The 20,476-nt window shown below is 37.3% G+C and overlaps 1 protein-coding gene across 1 annotated transcript in view; it reads right to left on the bottom strand.

The window, feature by feature from the left end:
* F5 (coagulation factor V) overlaps positions 1-20,476 on the bottom strand; it is a 423,639-nt gene that overhangs the window by 205,572 nt on the left and 197,591 nt on the right. The gene's annotated exons all lie outside the window — the stretch shown is intronic.

The following is a 20,476-nucleotide window of genomic DNA, read 5'->3' as shown; positions in this document are numbered from 1 at the left end:
CACTTGAAAGTGATGCAGCATAGCTGTAAAAAGCTGATTAGAAAATATCACCTGAACATCTCTATGTAAAAAAGAAAGATATTTTACCTCAAAAGTTCCTCAGTAGCCACCTCCCATTGTAAAGGATTTCTAAGCAGCATTTTAGTGTGTTTGTCCTGGGACATCTGAAGGGACTAGCATCGTGCACTCTCATATTATTTCACCAATCAGGTAAAGGAAGCTTACTATGAAATCTCATGAGAGTTAAGTCAAATCTCATGAGATCACAGTAAGAGTTCATGACCTCAGCACTGCTGATGCTGATTGGCTGCTGTTCATTTCTTCATTTTTTTAAATTTTTTTACCTTCAGCTGGGAGCAGCTGAGTATAACATTTTACACAGAACTTATTCTGCTGAGCTGAGGAAATTGTGAGGTAAAATATCTTCCTTTTTTACATAGAGATGCTCAGGTGATATTTTCCTGTCAGCTTTTTACAGTTATACTGCATCAGTTTCAAGTGATTTAGCATATGAGTATTATGTCCCTTTAAATGACAGTTTCAGGAATGGGAAAAAATGCCAGTGAACAAGCTTCTAGCAACCAGAAGCAATAAATAATGAGACTTAAATAATGTGGAGACAATAGTGACGCCCACATTATTTGGCGCCAAAAATGACGCCACATCCGGAACGCCGACACTTTTGGCGCAAAAAAAAACGTCAAAAATGACGCAACTTCCGGCGACACGTATGACGCCGGAAATAGAAAAAAAAATAAAAAAATTTTGCGCCAAAAAAGTCCGCGCCAAGAATGACGCAATAAAATGAAGCATTTTCAGCCCCCGCGAGCCTAACAGCCCACAGGGAAAAGTCAAATTTTAAGGTAAGAAAAAATTGATTTATTCATATGCATTATCCCAAATATGAAACTGACTGTCTGAAATAAGGAACGTTGAACATCCTGAGTCAAGGCAAATAAATGTTTGAATACATATATTTAGAACTTTATATAAAAGTGCCCAATCATAGCTTAGAGTGTCACAGAAAATAAGACTTACTTACCCCAGGACACTCATCTACATGTAGTAGAAAGCCAAACCAGTACTGAAACGAGAATCAGCAGAGGTAATGGTATATATATATAAGAGTATATCGTCGATCTGAAAAGGGAGGTAAGAGATGAATCTCTACGACCGATAACAGAGAACCTATGAAATAGACCCCGTAGAAGGAGATCATTGAATTCAAATAGGCAATACTCTCCTCACATCCCTCTGACATTCACTGCACGCTGAGAGGAAAACCGGGCTCCAACCTGCTGCGGAGCGCATATCAACGTAGAATCTAGCACAAACTTACTTCACCACCTCCATAGGAGGCAAAGTTTGTAAAACTGATTTGTGGGTGTGGTGAGGGGTGTATTTATAGGCATTTTGAGGTTTGGGAAACTTTGCCCCTCCTGGTAGGAATGTATATCCCATACGTCACTAGCTCATGGACTCTTGCTAATTACATGAAAGAAATGGGCATTCTACTTAGCTTATCTTTTTTCAAAAAGAGATAGCAAGAGAACAAATAAAAAATTATAATAGGAGTAAATTAGAAAGCTGCTTAAAATTACATGCTCTGAGTAATAAAAGAAAACATTTGGGTATACTTTCCCTTTATGTGATTTGTTTTGATCCACCCTGTATGGCACAGTAGAACATTTTATCATTTATCTTTTATGTTTCTTTAAAGGGATATACAACTGTCTGTTTCCTTGTTGTAATAAAAAGTGAGTTATATGTAATAGGAACCATTGCAATATCTATTATTTATCACTTTAAAAGAATTTTAAAAATAATCTAAATAACAAAGCAAATTTCCAACAAAATGGTGCCTATTCATGGTTTTACATTTGCATTTTCAAAAAGACAACTTATTTAAATATAAAACCCACTTTGATGGAGAATACAGCTATGTTCCACAGATATTTTGAGCTGACTTGTCAAAACATTAATCTGATTGGCAGTGGGGGGGGGGGGTTGTCTTGTTTTTAACATTTTAACTACATAGTTTATTTTTAAAAATCTCAACTAAATTTTTTTTCAGAGTTCTTATGAAATGTCCTTATTGTTTGACATATATGCTAATGTTAGTAGTATCTGTAAATAACATGTGTGTGACATTGCAGCTGCTATGGAACTCTGTGTACTGCACTGAATACATGAAACAGTTGTCCCCAATTTATATGCGTAATAATGTAGGTAGAAAAGTCAATAATACTATTATGTATCATGTGCAATATAGACAAAACACAGAGAATGGAACTATCTGCAAAGGAAATGCATATGAATTAATAAATTAAGTCTGATGTGTCTATCATTTTAATCATGACTGGGCTAATAAATAATATTAATAGTTAGAAATATTTATATTTGTAGTTTAAGAGATGGAGACAGAGATACTGTGCTTGAAATCTCAGCATAGCTGGTAAAGATCAGGTTGGCTAATAATCACAGTAAACTTGAAAAATGGATAATATGAATATATTTTTGAATGACCTAGAGATACAAATAAAACCAGGTCACAGGAATTATCTAAGAAAACATTTGCAATATCAAGTGATTAGCTCACCTGATCAAAATACAGAACATCAAATATAAATAATATACATGCAATTTAATTTATCACATTTGATTCACAATTCCGATAGATCTTGTAATTTCAATGTATTTTTTTATCACATAGAAGTAAACTGGAGAGCTGTTTAAAACGGTGTGCTCTATCTGAATCATGAAAGTTTCATTTTGACTTTACTGCCCCTTTAATGGACGAGTAATTTTATTACTCATTAATTAACATAAAATTGATTAAATAAACTAATACTTTTGGCTGCAGATGGCTCTTATACTGTATGTAAAAATACAGCAATATTGCCTTTTGCTTTCTACAAAACGTACTGTTATTAAAGTGAATTTAAATGTTCAAGAATGAAAGCCCTGTTTTTAAAAATACTATTAAAAACAGGGGCACATTGGAGGAGATTCCGGGGGTGGAGCCTGAGCACAGGTCTTGCAGGTCGTGCTCGAGCTCTGAACTCCCAATTTTGCTGCTGGCAGGAATTGCCGCGCTGAAGACCTGAGGCGGCTACCGGTAGACCATTAAATTGTCACCGGAACCTCGACGGTGCTTAAACATCGCACCAAGGGATTATCCTGATAAACCCGCATTGAGAGTGCCTATTTCCTTGGACGGTGTTATCTTAAGCTATCTTGCACTTTCTTACCCCCACTTCTCCCACCGGTGCTGCGTGAGAAGGGGGTGACAGACGAGAGACGGTATGAGTCTGCTGGAAGTGGCTGCCAAACTAAGGGATCCCTGTCTGTGCTGCATCGAGGAAGGGAGAAGGAAAAGAAAAAAAGAGAAAGGAAAAGGGAACCGCTCAAGAAGCAGGGAGCCAGTTACTGGCTCCCCCCCTTAATAGGGTGGTAACGGAGGATCAAGTGAATCCCTGGATCGAGTGAGCCCCTGCTGATTACCCTACCTGGTGATCTCTGTTGCCGGCCTCAAGAAGGAGCCTGTCGGGCTCGGTCATCCTAGCGCATACTTTTATAGTGATTGCGCTGCGTGTCCCGGCTCCCGCCTCCCGTGGTTGTAGCGTGGGTGGGCCGTCCTGTTGTGGAGAGCGGAGGCTGGTGAACCGTGGTGCGGCTGAGTTGGCTGGCTGCAGGGAATCTCTGCGACAGTCCAGGATAGATACAGTGACGTCTGGAAGGACAACAGGCGGTATCTCGGCTCCTCCTCCCACCGGTGCTGCGAGTGGAGGTCCGAGTGGGGCTCGGAAGTCCTTGCTTATCCAGCTGGATGAAGTTCTGTGGGGGTGCGTTTTGACAATAAGGAAGAGATTGGAGAGCTGATTGTACGTCTGTACTATATAAGTCCCTGCTCCGAGAAGAAAAGGACACATAGTAGCTGCTTCAATTGAAGGGAAGCTCAGTTATACCGACTGAGTATAAAAAGAAGAACAAAAGTAACTTTTTTCTTTAACATTGTACACCTCGGCCCTGTTACCTAGTTCTGGTTAATTATAAGGTGACTCTGTGAAATTTTAAGGGCTGAGTGGGTGAATCTCCTCTTTATTTAATCATTTTCATGTTAAGGCGAAAAATATAATAATAACTGATATGAGCTATACACTATAGTCAATTTTTATTAAGAGTGAATAATAATATTGTAAATTAATTAATTTGCAAATTTTTTCACGCACTCTTAGAGAATATTTTCTTTTTCCCATCTGTTAAGGGTTGTTTAATAATTAGGGAGGGAGAGAGGAAAGGCTGGGAACACTCCCCCCCCTCCCTTCTTCAATATAACTTTGATTTACTTTTAAGTAATATGGTGGTTAATAATTATTGCTTTAAATAACTGGAGTAAAATCTTTTGACATTAGCCCCAGCACTCAGAACATATATATATATATATAGATACTAAGGTGGTGGGTCCTGGGTAGGAGAGGGAAGTAAGGGGAGGAAGGGAAAGAGAATAAAAATTAAAAATTCTCCTCTACTGGTTTTGGTGAAGCTCCACCCAGGTGGTATAATATTCTCTTGTAAAGGGGGTAACCTCTAAATAAATATTTGCTATAAATTTAATTGTTATTTTCTAACTTCTGCAAATTGTTGATGCTGCCCCTTCTCAATGGTCTGCCCATCACGCTAAATTGTGAGCATTTTTATGCTCTAGGTTTTGTTCACCTTGCACTCCCTTCTCCCACAGGGTTCTCCTTTCTTCTTCCCCTGAGGTTTTTCTAATTCCTTTCTTTTTTTTGTTTTTCTTCTCCTTCACGTCACGCTGGAAATCTTCACCTAAATAGGTCGGTTTCCCTTCCCTTTTTTTTTTCTTCACTCCATTTTTCACAGTATATGGATACATTTCTTCACAGTCACTCTCGGACTCCTTCGCCAGCCATGGCAGCAAAGCAAAGAGAAAGAAGAACCAAAATCACTACAGATCCTCTGACGGACACGCATTTGGCTCCTGCAAATGTATCATCCATTAATGAGACCAATATACAAGTTCTAGTAACAAATATCTCGGAGGCCCTAACTCCCAAATTTGATGCACTTAGAACGGAGATCAAACAGAGTATTACTCTATTAACGCAAGAAATTAGACATTTTACCAATAGAATTAATGAAGTGGAGCAGAGGTTGTCAGATCTCGAAGATCTCACTACAGCTCAAAGCTCAAGCTTAGAAGTTACTATTGCAATAATCTCTAAAATGCAGAATAAAATTGAGGATCTTGAAAATCGCACAAGGAGAAATAATATTCGAATCATAGGGGTACCTGAGGGGAAACAACCCGAAGATTTAAGTACATTCCTTTCAGAGACACTAGCTCAGCTTCTTAAAATCCCCCTTACTTACCATCAGATAGTAGTTGAAAGGGCACACAGAATAGGGAAACCACAGGTGGATAATAAAGGAAACAGTAGACCTAGACAAGTAATAGCAAAGCTGCTTAATTTTCAGGATAAGGTAATCTTACTTCAACATTTTCGCAAGAACCAGCCTATTACTTTTAAGGAAAATAAAATTCTCCTATACCAAGATTATTCAGCTGAAACAGCATCTAAGAGAAGGAACTTGGCCCCAATTTGCACTAAATTTATTCAACAGGGCTATCAGGCCTTAATTATTTATCCTTCAAAATTGAAAATCTATGTTAAAGGAGAAGTTTATTTTTTGATAACGCACAAGATGCGGAAAAATTATTGAGGCAACTAAATCCTCCTGAGTAATATTGGGTTAGTTTAAATTACTGCCGCTTAATCTTTGGATAACAATAGAATGCAGGGTTATATTATGGGTAGATTGTTTTTTTTTTGTTTTTTCTCCTTTCTCCCTCCACCAGCTAAATGATAAATCTTATGGCTAACTTTAAAGTAGTATCCTATAATGTGGGAGGTATTACCACTCCCATTAAAAGGAAATCAATTCTCACTCATTTAAGAAGAATTGATACAGATATAGCATTCCTCCAGGAAACACACCTAATCCTGGAGGAAGCCATGAAACTTAAGACATCTTGGGTAAAAGAGGTTTATGCCTCACCAGGTTCTGGGAGAAAGAGAGGGGTGGCTATATCAATAGGGAAGAAGATCAATGCAGAAGTTCTATATGTTAGAACAGACTCAGAGGGGAGATCGGTGATCTTAAAAATTAAAATTGATAAATTGTTTTTTACGCTTTGTAATATTTATGCACCTAATACCCTTGAACCAGAATTCTGGAATCTGCTGCAGTCTAAAATTCTCTCTATCTCTGAGGGCTACTTAATCCTTGGAGGAGATTTCAATATGGCCCCACACTGCCCTCTTGATAGATTAAGGCAAAATGTGAAACATAAAAAACATAAAAAGGATAACTTAGAAACCAAACTACTTGCTAGAATTATGCAGAATTTAGATATTAGAGATATTTGGAGGATCCAGAACCCTGATTGCAGGGACTTTACATGTTTATCTAAAGCCCATAAAACATTATCAAGAATCGATTTTTTTTTAAATTGATGAAAGGCTATGCACATTTAAGGTAAAAGCAAAAATATTGCCTATTTTTTTATCAGATCATAGACCAATCTCCCTAGACTTTCAGATGAAATATCCTAAATTTAAATCCATGTGGTTCTATTTCCCTTCCTTTTTAGCATCTGACTTAAAATTTAAGAATTGGCTCAGGAATAAATTTAATGATTACAATAATTGTAATTATGAATATAGGGATCGTCCTGTTCTATTCTGGGAAGCTGCAAAAGAAGTACTAAGAGGCGAAATTATTGCATATAATGCTATGATAAATAAGAAACTGAAACTGAGAGAAAAAGAATGAAGATAGTAGAAAAAATAATCCAAAGGACCAAAGGATATAAATAAAAAGTCAATTCTTTATTGTTGAATTAAAAGAAATGGGCATCAAAATAGGGGGAAAAGGAAGAAACGAGCAGGTCTTACGCGTTTCGGCAAGGTTCAGCCGTACTCATAGACCATACATGCTCACAGGTGATACAAACTTATATACCGTATAGGGATTACCCATTGGTTAATGATCTTTCCTCCTATAGAAGACTAAGCAGAAACCCTACCTCATGTTTTCAAAAACAGTTAAGAGGTTTATTAGATGATGGCCTTCACCTTGGTATTATTGATAAGGACACATTTGAGTTCCTTTACATCACAGACCCCATTATTCCTATCTTCCACCACCTGCCCAAGACTCACAAGAGTATAGCTAACATAAAGGGAAGACCAATAGTTGCAGGAATCGGTTCACTATTTGAACATCTGTCAGAGTGGATTGACAGCATTTTGCAGCCCTTGGTTTCCTCTCTTCCCAGCTTTTTGAGAGACACTACGCATTTGTTAAATGTTATTGAGGGTGTGCAGGTGGTGGAAGATATGAGCTGGTTAACTGTGGATGTGGAAGCTTTATACACGTCTATACCACACACTTTGGGCCTGGAAGCTGTAGCATTTTTCCTTAATCGGCTTACTAACTATTCCAATGAAACTAAAGACTTCATTATTAGATCTATTCGTTTTCTTTTGGAACGCAATTACTTCCAGTTTGAGGGATCATATTACGTCCAATTGAGGGGCACAGCCATGGGGGCGAAATTCGCCCCCTCCTATGCCTATTTATTTATGGGCTGGTTTGAATATAAATACCTCTTTGGACCTAATGGTATTGACTCATCTGGGGGAATTGTTTGTTACAAAAGATTTATTGACGATCTTATATTTCTCACCAAATTTAACTCCTCAGAGGCACAGAGATTTGTTGGATATCTTAATTCTTGCATCCCTGAGATTAAGTTTACATATGAATGGCAAAAGCACAAAATACACTTCTTGGATGTGGAGTTGGTCATTGATGGGAACTCTGATAAAGTTGAAACTCAATTGTTTCGTAAACCAATAGCTGGGAATTCAATCCTACACTCTTCCAGCTCTCATCCAAGACATGTGTTCCAGGGTATAGCGAAAGGACAGTTCCTTAGAAATCGTAGAATTTGTTCAAATGAACAAGTATTCAACTCTGAGTGTAATAATTTAGGCATTAGACTCCAAAAGAGGGGTTATTGTAAGAAAGTTATTAAACAGGCTCATGACTATGCAACACAATGTGACAGAAATAGTTTACTTTTAGTAGCAGACAAGTCCAGTGAAAAAAAGACCCAATTTGACAATAAACCAAATTTCATTACAAGGTATTCCAACCAATACTATCAAATTTGTAACATAGTTAAAAAATATTTGCCTATGTTATATGGAGATGATTCTCTTAAGGATGTGGTTAAAGGAGGATGTAGATTTACATATAAAAGAGGGCTTACATTGGGCAATTTGATCTCACCTAGTCAGTTGCGAAAACCTGATAGCCAAAGTTCTTGGCTTAGACATAATGGAACATATAAATGTGGAAAGAACTGTAAAGCTTGCGAGCATATTAAGATAGGTAGTTCATTTAGTTCCTATGTCACTAATCAGACGTTTGATACTAGGGGTTGTATCAATTGCTCTTCTTCATATATAGTGTATCTCATCTGTTGCACGGAACATAAAATTCAGTACGTGGGTATGACCTCCCGTGACATTCGTACTCGTATCCGTGAACATCTGGGATACATTAGAAATGAACAACATTGTTCCGATTTAGCAAGCCATTTTATAGATATACATCATGGAAATGTGTGTAGTTTTAAATGGAATGCCATAGAAATCATTAAGAATAATCCTAGAGGTGGTGATAAATGGTCCACCTTGGCACGCCAAGAGGTTTATTGGATCCATAAACTATGCACTTTGAAACCTGATGGCTTTAATTCAGAGAATGACCTCATTAATTTTTGGGAGAATTAATTTATATGTATATTACTGAACCTATTTCCTCTAGAAATATATCAATTAATTATTTTGAATGAATTTATATTCAGCCATGTATAGTCATTTCTAGGTATTTATTACATCATAATGATCATGCTTAAATATTATTAACTGGAACTATTCATTCTAATATATATTCCAACATATTTAATATATATGAATTACTTATATATTTCTTATCCACTAGTGTGATCATCTGATAAAATTTATACCTACGAATAAAATTTATATCTATGGGTGTCTTTATTTTGTTATTGATTTATTGGTCTGTATATATTTTTGCATTATGATGTTTCCTTTTGTATATATTTGCCTATATTTATAATGTAATAGGTATTTTGTTTTGTTTTAGGATCTTCAGTACTATGTATAAATACACTGAGTAATGGTGTTAAACCGTTAATTTTCTATAATATAACCTGTGTGATATTATCCCTTTCAAAAGGGTGTTTAGGAGGTGTGTGATGTTTTAACCAATGGGTAATCCCTATACGGTATATAAGTTTGTATCACCTGTGAGCATGTATGGTCTATGAGTACGGCTGAACCTTGCCGAAACGCGTAAGACCTGCTCGTTTCTTCCTTTTCCCCCTATTTTGATGCCCATTTCTTTTAATTCAACAATAAAGAATTGACTTTTTATTTATATCCTTTGGTCCTTTGGATTATTTTTTCTACTACTTTGGGAGGGAGAGGAGCCCTCCTATCCTGTGAAGGAACAAGATTTATCCCAGCTTTGGATCTTTTGTCCGGTCAATAGAGGCTGTATTCACAGCATTTGGGAGCACCACGCAAACGAATTGGAAAGGACAGCGTCTGACAGCGTCTGACGTCACCCGGAAGTGCTGAGGAGGTACATGCTGGCCGGAGACGCCGAGAAGGAAAGAACGCTCAAACCTCGTGGAAAGGTGCATTGCCACGGAGCTGATGCTTACACCATAGAGGTGAGCGATACGTCCTGTGTGAAGTGGATAGTGGCTGCATACCCATTTACAGTACCGAGAGATGCTGTAATAGCCTTCCTTGGAGTGGTGAGTCAGGATTGTCTTTGACGCTGTCCATTTATTTATTTCTCCCTTTACTTGCTGTGTACACTGAACATTGTGTTATACCTCTTTAATCTGACTGAACAGAATACGTTGGACATAACTATATCCATTTGCCTAACTACACACACGGACTTTGCACAAGTGTTTCTAGAAAAAGAATGAACTAATGCCGTAATAAATTCATATAATCGACTTCTCCTAGATAAAAACCCGGCTAATTGGGCAAAATACATTAGAGCTAAGAGCAATAAAGATGCATTTGCACTGTATTGAGAAACTCAAAAAGATTTAAAATTACAGTCGAAATTATACAGATATGAAAACAAGTCCGGGAAATTATTGGCCAAATTGGTTAAAAGTGACAAAAAGTCACCATTAATTGAGAAACTATCTCTAAAGGGGAAGTATCTCTCCAAAAACAAAGAAATATCTGAAGAGCTGGTAAAATATTATCAAGAAATATACGCCTCCAGAAACTCAGATTCTGCTCAGGCTGAGGACTTCTGGAGCAAGATTCTTTGCCCTAAGATATCTGAGGAATCAGTAGAGATTCTCAATGCTCCGATCCGATCACAGAAGAGGAAATAAAGAAAGTTATTTCTGATTTGGCTATGAATAAAGCATCTGGGCCAGACGGGCTAACTAATGAATTCTACAAAATTTTATCCTCAGAGATTACATTACATTTTTGCAAATTATATAATCATATGTACATTACTGGAGAGCCTGTGGCAAACTCTTTTTCAGCTTCATTTACAACTCTAATTTTTAAAAGTGGGAAAGATCCAACTCAGAAAGAGTCATACAGACCTATTGCCTTATTAAACTCTGACTATAAAATCTTTATGTCAATTCTTGCTCAAAGATTGCAGGTAATACTTACTAACATTATTTATAAAGACCAAGCCGGGTTCTTAAATGATCGAAATTCTTCAGCGAAAATTAGAGAGGCTTTGGTTGTATCAGAGTATTTTTATAATATGGAAACAATGATGGAGGGGAGAGGAGAGGCAGTCCCTGATCTAGCTGTTATTTCAATTGATGCTGAGAAAGCGTTTGACTCCGTCCAACATGATCATCTCTTCTTTTCTTTAGGCAAATTTGGCTTTAGAGGAGGCTTTCTCAACTTCATTAAAAACTTATATAATCAACCTTACACGAAAATAATAGTTAACAATACGCTGTCCCCACAAATCATGTTGGGCAGGGGAACTCGCCAGGGCTGCCCTCTCTCCCCTCTTCTCTTTAACCCCTTGAGTGCTAATGACGGCTCAGAGCCGTCATTAGCACTCAACTACTTATTTCCAATCTGGGGGCCCCCACCAGCTCCTACCCTGGCGATCGGGCCTGCATAGTGACAGGCATCGCCGGGGCTTCCCGTTACGTGCGGTGACGTCATGCGCAATGACGTGATGACGTCACCGCGCAACTTTATTTAAAATTGTCCATACAAAGTATAGGGAAAGGGGGCATGCTGCTTAGAAACCTGTATCTCAGGGATCTAAGCAGCTACAGACCCCCAAGACCTACCATTGGAAAGGTAATCGCCTAACCTTTCCAATGGTATAAGTCTTGGGGATCTGGGGGGGAAATAAAAAAGTTAAAAAAAAAGTTTTTTTAAAATAGTAAAAAACTGAAAAATATAGAATTCAGCTTAGCACTCTCTGCATTGAACCATTAGCAATTATGATTAGACGACAACTAGAAGGTATTAAAATAGGTAAACAAGAGCTAGAAATAGCCCTCTATGCTGATGACATACTTACATATCTGTCAGATACCAAAACTAATGTACCTAAACTTCTTCAGATTATTAACCAATTTGGCTCGTTCTCGGGTTATAAAGTAAACGCCACAAAATCAGAACTTCTTTGGCTCAGAAGAAACAATAGCTCCTTTCTTAATATTCATTTTCGAATGGTTAAGGATTAATTTAAATATCTAGGGATTTTAATCCCAAGTAAACCAGATGACTTGTATAACCTCAATATACTTCCAGTTTTATCAACTTTCAGAGAAAAACTTAGAAGTTGGGAAAATTTACCACTCTCTATCTCTGGACGAATAGCGCTATTTAAGATCGTCCTTTTCTTTAAGATACTTTATATTTTACAGAACACAGCGTTAACACTCCTAGAGAGAGATATTCGAGCATTAAATAGTATGCTCAGAAGATTTATTTGGCAGAATAAAAGGCCTAGGATATTGTTGATTAAATTATCACTTGCAAAAGCCTATGGAGGCTTTGCCTTACCTGATATACGTCTGTACAACCTTGCTTTTTTAGCAGGAATCGTGGCAGATTGGATCTTTTGCAACAACTATGTTCTGAATAATGCACTTGAGGAAAGTATTTGTGATCCATTTCTACCACGTGCGCTGATACATTGTGAGCCAAAAGAATGACCATCTAGTATCAGGAGACTTAAAATGTTCTCTAATCCATTAAGGGCTTGGTGGAAGATAGGAAAGCTTTTAACAATAAATTGTAAGGTCTCTCAATACTTACCCCTGTTGGGGAATCCAAAATTTCAAGCTGGTTTAGATTCATCAGTCTTTAAAAAATGGCATTCACTAGGACTCGATAGGATTGTACATTTTGTTGATCATGAGAAAAAATGCATTAAAACATTTGAGGAACTCAAGAACAATTTCAATCTCTCTAATAAAGAGTTTTTTGCATATTTGCAGGTAAGGCATTTTGTCTCAGACCTAATGAGGGAAGCGAAGTGGCACTGGGATTTAGGTAGTTTAGAGGGATGGCTCACTCTGGTAAAGAAAGGGCTTATGTTTATTACTCCCTGCTACCATCTTTTGGGATCTGGAAAAGAAAGTCATATTCTTGAGAAAACTGCTCACGATTGGAATTCAATGTTACCACAGGATAATATTGATTCTAAATTTATACAAATGTCCATTCATAAAGTATCACAGGCTACTCTCTCAGATACCTGGAGAGAAGCACACCTTAAACTTCTACACAAATTTTATTATATTCCCGAAAAAGGGCATAAGCTGCGAAACCCAAATTTTTACAAATGTCCTAAATGTTCTCTTATTGCTGCAGACCTGATACATATGCTCTGGAATTGTCCATTGATCAGACAATTTTGGCGTAAATTAGAATTCTGGGTGAATGTATCACTTAATATCTCCCCTCTGGTGCTATCACTGAGTCAGGTTTTGTTTTGTCTAAAAAACCAGGAAGAATATCAGCCCAGTGAAAAATTAATAATTTCATCTCTCTTGGCGGCTAGGTATCTAATTTTTAAGAAATAGAAAACAAGAGAGATACCAACTGTTTCAGAGATTAAATTAAAAATTATCTCAAGAAGCAATGTATATTAGAACAGCGAGATACTAATATAGATAAGGAATCTGATATTAGACAATTCCTCAGCAAATGGGCAGTATTTATTAAATCACTTCCGACTACGGAAATTGATCATATAATATTTCCCTTTCAAAATTCAGAATTGGTACTCTTGGGGATATGGTAACTAGTAAGCATGGAAGAGTGACAGAAAAAAATGAGATTGTAGTCCCCTCCCCTTTTTTTTTTCCTTTCTTTTTTTTTTGTTTTGTTGGAGGTTGAAGGGAGTACAAGTAGAGGGTAGTATAGGGAATAAAAATGACTCAGCAGCATAAAATATATAATTAAGGTCATATCCGATCGCTACTTAAGGGATTACTTTCTGTTATAATTTTTAAGATAAACAACTAACATATTAAAGTTAATAAACATTAATTAAAACCTACTGACCTATATTTTCTCCAAAACGAAGTTTCATAACGTTCTAAAAGTTATATCTTTTATTCGCTGATGATGTCACGTTATCCTGCCCACTATTTTCAGCACTGCATGTTCAAAATACTTAAACCAATAACTTTGTGTTTAAAGCGCCATTTTGAAACCTAGGTATTGTAAACGGATTGGTACAGAGCAAAGGATACCCACGGAGTGGGTTTGGAAAACAATTAAATTTGCAGACAAGATTTCTGATATAAGGTAGAGATATGTTAATGAAATGCTATTGATAAAAAGCGTATTTGGGGTAGTTAGTTAGTAACAGGCATAGAAAATATTTACTTACAGTGGCCCTTTAATTTGGTCAAACTGTAAGTTAGAACACGCTAATATTATGACTGGGTTAGTAATTGTTAACTTAGTGACTACTAATTTAGGTTGTATCAACAAGGTAGTTAAGTGTGGATTTGAACAATGTTTTTGTTTGGATTAAATTGATAATTTTATAATTTGGTTAAGATGTAAGTTACATATGTTGATATTATTATTGTATTGTTAACTTACGGCTAGATTTAGAGTTTTGTCGGTAACGACCCGCGTAGCTAACGCTGGCTTTTTTCTGGCCGCACCTTTAAAATAACTCTGGTATTGAGAGTCCACAGAATGGCTGCGTTAGGCTCCAAAAAAGGAGCGTACAGCATATTTAACGCCACTGCAACTCTCGATAACAGAGTTGCTTACGGACGCGGCCAGCCTCAAAAACGTGCTCGTGCACGATTCCCCCATAGAAAACAATGGGGCTGTTTGAGCTGAAAAAAAACCTAACACCTGCAAAAAAGCCGCGTTCAGCTCCTAACGCAGCCCCATTGTTTGCTATGGGGAAACACTTCCTACGTCTGCACCTAACACTCTAACATGTACCCCGAGTCTAAACACCCCTAACCTTACACTTATTAACCCCTATTCTGCCGCCCCCGCTATCGCTGACCCCTGTATATTATTTTTAACCCCTAATCTGCCGCTCCGTAAACCGCTGCTACTTATATTATCCCTATGTACCCCTAATCTGCTGCCCCTAACACCGCCGACCCCTATATTATATTTATTAACCCCTAATCTGCCCCCCACAACGTCGCCTCCACCTGCCTACACTTATTAACCCCTAATCTGCCGAGCGGACCACACCGCTATTATTATAAAGTTATTAACCCCTAATCCGCCTCACTAACCCTATAATAAATAGTATTAACCCCTAATCTGCCCTCCCTAACATCGCCGACACCTAACTTCAAACATTAACCCCTAATCTGCCGACTGGAGCTCACCGCTATTCTAATAAATGTATTAACCCCTAAAGCTAAGTCTAACCCTAACACTAACACCCCCCTAAGTTAAATATAATTTACATCTAACGAAATTAATTAACTCTTATTAAATAAATTATTCCTATTTAAAGCTAAATACTTACCTGTAAAATAAATCCTAATATAGCTACAATATAAATTATATTTATATTATAGCTATTTTAGGATTTATATTTATTTTACAGGTAACTTTGTATTTATTTTAACCAGGTACAATAGCTAAAATAGTTAAAATAATTACAAAATTACCTGTAAAATAAATCCTAACCTAAGTTACAATTAAACCTAACACTACACTATCAATAAATTAATTAAATAAAATACCTACAATTACCTACAATTAAACCTAACACTACACTATCAATACATTAATTAAATACAATATCTACAAATAAATACAATGAAATAAACTAACTAAAGTACAAAAAATAAAAAAGAACTAAGTTACAAAAAATAAAAAAATATTTACAAACATCAGAAAAATATTACAACAATTTTAAACTAATTACACCTACTCTAAGCCCCCTAAAAAAAAAAAAAGACCCCCAAAATAAAAAAATGCCCTACCCTATTCTAAATTACTAAAGTTCAAAGCTCTTTTACCTTACCAGCCCTGAACAGGGCCCTTTGCGGGGCATGCCCCAAAGAATTCAGCTCTTTTGCCTGTAAAAAAACACATACAATACCCCCCCCCAACATTACAACCCACCACCCACATACCCCTAATCTAACCCAAACCCCCCTTAAATAAACCTAACACTAAGCCCCTGAAGATCTTCCTACCTTATCTTCACCATACCAGGTTCACGATCGATCCAGAAGAGCTCCTCCGATGTCCTGATCCAAGCCCAAGCGGGGGGCTGAAGAGGTCCATGATCCGGCTGAAGTCATCATCCAAGCGGGAGCTGAAGAGGTCCATGATCCGGCTGAAGTCTTCTATCAACGGCATCTTCAATCTTCTTTCTTCGGGAGCCATCATCTTCCATCCGACGCGGAACATCCTCTTCTCCCGACGCCTACTCGCCGAATGACGGTTCCTTTAAATGACGTCATCCAAGATGGCGTCCCTCGAATTCCGATTGGCTGATAGGATTCTATCAGCCAATCGGAATTAAGGTAGGAATTTTCTGATTGGCTGATGGAATCAGCCAATCAGAATCAAGTTCAATCCGGAATTCGAGGGACGCCATCTTGGATGACGTCATTTAAAGGAACCGTCATTCGGCGAGTAGGCGTCGGGAGAAGAGGATGTTCCGCGTCGGATGGAAGATGATGGCTCCCGAAGAAAGAAGATTGAAGATGCCGTTGATAGAAGACTTCAGCCGGATCATGGACCTCTTCAGCTCCCGCTTGGATGAAGACTTCAGCCGGATCATGGACCTCTTCAGCTCCCGCTTGGATGATGACTTCAGCCGGATCATGGACCTCTTCAGCCCCCCGCTTGGGCTTGGATCAGGACATCGGAGGAGCTCTTCTGGATCGATCGGTGAACCTGGTATGGTGAAGATAAGGTAGGAAGATCTTCAGGGGCTTAGTGTTAGGTTTATTTAAGGGGGGTTTGGGTTAGATTAGGGGTATGTGGGTGGTGGGTTGTAATGTTGGGGGGGGGGGTATTGTATGTGTTTTTTTACAGGCAAAAGAGCTGAATTCTTTGGGGCATGCCCCGCAAAGGGCCCTGTTCAGGGCTGGTAAGGTAAAAGAGCTTTGAACTTTAGTAATTTAGAATAGGGTAGGGCATTTTTTTATTTTGGGGGTCTTTGTTATTTTATTAGGGGGCTTAGAGTAGGAAAATTAGTTTAAAATTGTTGTAATATTTTTCTGATGTTTGTAAATATTTTTTTATTTTTTGTAACTTAGTTCTTTTTTATTTTTTGTACTTTAGTTAGTTTATTTCATTGTATTTATTTGTAGATATTGTATTTAATTAATGTATTGATAGTGTAGTGTTAGGTTTAATTGTAGGTAATTGTAGGTATTTTATTTAATTAATTTATTGATAGTGTAGTGTTAGGTTTAATTGTAACTTAGGTTAGGATTTATTTTACAGGTAATTTTGTAATTATTTTAACTATTTTAGCTATTGTACCTGGTTAAAATAAATACAAAGTTACCTGTAAAATAAATATAAATCCTAAAATAGCTATAATATAATTATAATTTATATTGTAGCTATATTAGGATTTATTTTACAGGTAAGTATTTAGCTTTAAATAGGAATAATTTATTTAATAAGAGTTAATTAATTTCGTTAGATGTAAATTATATTTAACTTAGGGGGGTGTTAGTGTTAGGGTTAGACTTAGCTTTAGGGGTTAATACATTTATTAGAATAGCGGTGAGCTCCAGTCGGCAGATTAGGAGTTAATGTTTGAAGTTAAGTGTCGGCGATGTTAGGAAGGGCAGATTAGGGGTTAATACTATTTATTATAGGGTTAGTGAGGCGGATTAGGGGTTAATAACTTTATTATAATAGCAGTGTGGTCCGGTCAGCAGATTAGGGGTGAATAAGTGTAGGCAGGTGGAGGCAACGTTGTGGGGGGCAGATTTGGGGTTAATAAATATAATATAGGGGTCGGCGGTGTTAGGGGCAGCAGATTAGGGGTACATAAGGATAACGTAAGTAGCGGCGCTTTGCGGTCGGCAGATTAGGGGTTAATTATTGTAGGTAGCTGGCGGCGACGTTGTGGGGGGCAGGTTAGGGGTTTATAAATATAATATAGGGGTCGGCGGTGTTAGGGGCAGCAGATTAGGGGTACATAAGTATAACGTAGGTGGCGGTCGGCAGATTAGGGGTTAAAAAAAATTAATCGAGTGGCGGTGATGTGGGGGGACCTCGGTTTAGGGGTACATAGGTAGTTTATGGGTGTTAGTGTACTTTAGAGCACAGTAGTTAAGAGCTTTATGAACCGGCGTTAGCCCAGAAAGCTCTTAACTACTGACTTTTTTCTGCGGCTGGAGTTTTGTCGTTTCTAACGCTCACTTCAGCCACGACTCTAAATACCGGAGTTAGAAAGATCCCATTGAAAAGATAGGATACGCAAATGACGTAAGGGGATCTGCGGTATGGAAAAGTTGCGGCTGAAAAGTGAGCGTTATACCCTTTTTTGACTGACTCCAAATACCGGCGGTAGCCTAAAACCAGCGTTAGGAGCCTCTAACGCTGGTTTTCACGGCTACCGCCAAACTCCAAATCTAGGCCTGAGAGATTATTAATTTAGCTTGTATTAACAATGTAGTTAAGTATTGATTTAAACAATGTTTGTTTAATATGTGCCTTGAATGGCGTAAATAATTGTCTGAATGTAATATGCTGAACATTAAATAAAAAAACGAAAAGAAAAAAAACAAGGGCACATTTTGATTCATGAAAGTTTACATTGCAGCCGTTTTTTTTAAATACTTACCTTTTATTCCTTGCAAGCTTGGAACACCGGAGCAGCGATTCCCACGCCCCCAGGTCTTCTGTTCTTATGTCAGAAATGACGAATCCGCAGGGGGCGGCATTGCACAAGCAGTTCTGGTGAACTGCTTGTGCAATGATAAATGCCGACATCGTATGCTGTTGGCATTCAGTGATGTCTGTCGGACATGATACGCTACAGCCTATCATGTCGGACAAACATTGGTAAATCTACCCCAGAGCGTGTAATTTTAAGAAATGTTTACATTTAATACATTCTGTTATTAAATTGACTTTGTTCGCTTGGTATCCTTTCTTAAAAAAACTAGCTGGTAATTGGTCACTACACAGTTATCATTGGCTCACCAGATGTGCCCAGGTATCTCTCAGTAGTGCACTGGTGCTTTGAAGGTGACTTTAATTATGTGTTTAATCCCTTTGTGGGGCATATACACATAGTTATATGAAAGTAAGAAATTATCTAACATAGAACATTTTCAGTTAACAATTTTTTTATCTCTTAAACCTTAAAGGGACACTGAACCCAAAACATTTCTTTCGTCATTCAGATAGAGCATGTAATTTTAAGCAACTTTCTAATTTACTCCTATTATCAATGTTTCTTCATTCTCTTGCTATCTTTATATAAAAAAGAAGGCATCTAAGCTTTTTTCTTGGTTCAGCACTCTGGAAAGCAGTTTTTGATTGGTGGATGCATTTTTCCACCAATCAGCAAGGACAACCTAGGTTGTTCACCAAAAATGGGCCGGCATCTAAACTTACATTCTTGCATTTCAAATAAAGATTCCAAGAGAATGAAGAAAATTTGATAATAGGAATAAATTAGAAAGTTGCTTAACATTTCATGCTCTATCTGAATCAAAAAAGAAAAAAATTGGGTTCAGTGTCCCTTTAAGTCAGTTAATTATTTTTGGATACCCAACTTACTATACTTTTAATAGCAAGACAGCTAAAAATAGACTACATCACGACCAACTTACATCTATAGAATAGATGACTTGAAGGCTTTTCTCAATGTTGGACATTTTAGCAGACTTAGGTTTCTAGTGGTCACAGTTGGTGCATAGTTGTACCACTGTAAATAGACCTATGTTACCTTTATAGACATATTATTGGTAAACAGTGCTCTCTCTTTATAATTTTAAGGACTAGACAGCACCTCCACACTTCCAGTCTCAAATAATATATTATATAAAAAATAATATATATATTGTCTATCTGATGTTTTGGATTTATGAGCTAAGAACTTTACAACCAAGAGGCTTGAATCGCGACTTTGATTGGTCCTTATTTCACTGAGGTGGAATTTCTGACCTTTCTTATTCATCTTTCAGTCCCTTTATGATGCTTTCTTATAACCAATTGTTTTTGTCTTCTGTATTCATTTTTTATGGTGTATACTTTTGTATATTTTATTATTTTAATGTTTTAATTTGTAACCACTTGGTGGCGATACTTTCTAAAAGGCCATGATACCCAAATGTTGAAACACTTGAAAGTGATGCAGCATAGCTGTAAAAAGCTGACTAGAAAATATCACCTGAACATCTCTATGTAAAAAAGAAAGATATTTTACCTCAAAATGTTCTAAGTATTCACACCCCATTGTAAAGGACTTTAAGCAGCAAATAAGTATGCCTGTCCCGGGACCAGTAAGGGAGCGTGCCTCACGCACACTCATGTTATTTCCATATTAAGTTTAAAGAAGTTTACTATGAAATCTCATGAGATCACAGTAAAAGTTTATGGCCTCAGCACTGCTGATGCTGATTGGCTGCTGTTCATTTCTTCTTTTTTTTTAATTTTACCTGAAGCTGGGCAGTGACTGAAAGATAGCTTTTTTACACAGCACTTACTCTGGTGAGCTGAGGAAATTGTGAGGTAAAAAATATTCCTTTTTTACATAGAGATTCTCAGATGATATTTTCCTGTCAGCTTTTTACAGTTATGCTGCATCACTTTTAAGTGATTTAGCATATGAG

This window comes from Bombina bombina, chromosome 3 (assembly GCF_027579735.1).
Source record: "Bombina bombina isolate aBomBom1 chromosome 3, aBomBom1.pri, whole genome shotgun sequence".
Taxonomy (NCBI): Eukaryota; Metazoa; Chordata; class Amphibia; order Anura; family Bombinatoridae; genus Bombina; species Bombina bombina.
The sequence above is the reverse complement of the archived record's forward strand: the minus strand, read 5'-3'. Positions and strand labels throughout refer to the sequence as shown.